This window comes from Rutidosis leptorrhynchoides, chromosome 11 (assembly GCF_046630445.1).
Source record: "Rutidosis leptorrhynchoides isolate AG116_Rl617_1_P2 chromosome 11, CSIRO_AGI_Rlap_v1, whole genome shotgun sequence".
In the NCBI taxonomy this organism is placed as follows: domain Eukaryota; kingdom Viridiplantae; phylum Streptophyta; class Magnoliopsida; order Asterales; family Asteraceae; genus Rutidosis; species Rutidosis leptorrhynchoides.
This window is the reverse complement of record NC_092343.1, coordinates 85,784,904-85,787,624: the sequence shown is the minus strand read 5'-3', so window position 1 is coordinate 85,787,624 and position 2,721 is coordinate 85,784,904.

Here is a 2,721-nt window from a genome sequence, read left to right as displayed (position 1 = left end):
AAGAAAAGGGGAAAGAGGATCCCCTTGACGAACACCCCTTTCAAGTTTAAACTCGCGAGTAGGAGACCCATTAACCAAAACCGAGACACTTGACGAGTTGAGACAAGAAAGTATCCATTCCCTCCATTTTATCCCGAAGCCCAATAACTCCATAATATCCATAAGGTAGTCCCAACTAAAACAATCGGAAGCTTCTTCGAAATCGACCTTAAAAATAATACTTTTTAATTTTTTCCGCTTAAGAAATTCAAGGGTTTCGTTTACGATTAAAGGACCATCAAGAATATTCCGACCCTTTATAAACGCACTTTGCTCAAACCCCACTAAATTTGGTTTAACCTTACGCAACCGATTCGAGAAGAGCTTTGCAATTATCTTATAATAACTACCGATAAGGCTTATCGGACGATAGTCATTTAACGAAAATGGGAGGGACAAGGGTAATGAAAGAAGCGTTGCAACCCCTCGAGATATCACCCGTCTCCCAAAAATTATGAATAGCCGACAAGAGATCCTCTTTAATAGTACCCCAATATTTTTTGAAAAACCTCAAGTTAAAGCCATCCGGGCCCGGGGCTTTGGAACTACTACAACCCTTGATAGCCTCCCACACCTCAACTTCGCTAAACTGCAATTCGAGCAAGTAAACATCATGAGCCGACATAGAATTAAACCTCACTGGAAACGGAACAGAAGATTGAGCAACCAGCTTGGGCCGCGGCCTAACAGGCCCAGCGAATCTGGACTGGAAGTGCGAAAAAACAGATTCTTTGATTTCGCAAGGATTTTCACACCAACATCCGTTTATGTTCAAACCTCAGTTATTTCATTTTCCGAATTTACGTCGGATAGAAGAGTGAAAAAACTTGGAGTTTTCATCACCCTCCAAAATCCAACGCACCCGCGCCTTTTGCTTTAACATACTAGTTTTTGATTTTTCTTTTTCCAACCATTTCCGCCTAGTAACGAGCCATAAAGCCCTATCATCATCACTAAGAGAACCCAATTCCGCCTTCTTTCCCAATAACAAGCTTCACTTCTCAAGTTTTTGATCTCCTCATCTAGAGAATCGAATTCCTTTTTACTCTAATCCTTAAGGGCAAACTTGACATTTTTTAGTTTGTCCCTAAAGATACAATCGACCCAAGAACCATGAACAAGAGAAGACCAAGCCGACCCAATAACATCGTCAACCCCTTCTTTATTATACCACTCGTCAAAAACCTTGAAAGGCTTTGGCCCGAAATCAATGACCTTATCTCGAAGGATAATAGGGCAATGATCCGAACACGTCCTTTCCAAAGCCACTACCGAAAGATCTTCCCAAAGGCTAAGAAACTTATCCGTAACAAAAAACCGATCAAGCTTAATATTTATAATATCTATATCTATATCTATCTATTATTAATATAGAACTACAATAATTGTAAAATATAAATTTAAGTTATATACAGAGTATCATATACTTAAACACATTCTCCCTGATCAAGCAAAATATCAACCTGACCTTAATTTTGCCTTAACCTCAAATTGGGGGACCTTCGTTTAGGTTATTGGAGGTGGTTGGTGGTGTTGTTATTTGTCTTTTTTTTTAGCCTGCAAGATGAATTTTTGGATAGAAGGTTCAATACCCCATTTGAGATTAGTACCCACCAATTTATGGGTAAATACTAGGGTTTATGTCACATATGGCACTGTTTATGCTGATGTGTCATTCCTTATTAGGCTTTAATCAATCATTGAGAATTGAGCCCACATAATTAACTGCCACTTGTTCCAGAACCCCCCGGTCTGAAATCTTTTAGAACCTTCTATTTATATTCACTACCTACTCCTTGTCCTCCATGTTTTATGACATATATTCTGGCGATGTTTCTACGCCACGCACCGCACGCTCCTGGTGGCGTGACGTACGTCATCACTCCATAATAGGTTTAAAAGTCGCCGTAATATATTACTCCGTACTAATTACTCATAAGTATTAATATGGAGTACTAAATTTTGGTATTAACATTAATATTTTAATTAGTATTTTTATAGTATATAATATTATATCAATACCTGTACATACACGGTTTATCAAATGTTTAAATAATTATATTTTTATGATTTGTTTGAAGGGATATTAGCTAAAATATTTTTTTTACGGGTGCTAGCCGATCGAGCCTATATTCAACTACTAAATCCAAACAAAAATCGAGTGCAATGAGGTTGGTGTTATTGTGATGTTTTGGAGACTTTCTAAAACGTTGTTTAAGAATTATCAATCACCATGTCCCGGTCTTTAATCTTGCAAATACCTTGAATTGATTACGAATATTTCGAATGAACGAAATAGTAATAATATGCACACGAAGGATTCAGGTTCAACAACCTTTAAATGAGAGTCGAAGTTCTTTATTTATAGTTTTATGATTATAGGCGGATTGCGTTCTATTATTAATAATTTATGCACATCACCCGTTAATTCTTACGAGTTAGCCGCTAACCGTTGCACAAACATTTGTTACTTCCGCAATGTATATTCGCGCAACTTATAGCGCGTACTTCATATGTGTGACCAGTTGCGGAAGGTGTTATATTTAGATAGGAGGGCCCAAAAAATGAAAGTAAATGTAGTATATTACAAAGTGGTCAAATAATAATTTGAAGAGGCCCAATAAGGTATAAATTTGTTTAGCCCATGAAAATTATAAAATTTACACTAGTGGGCCAAAAGGT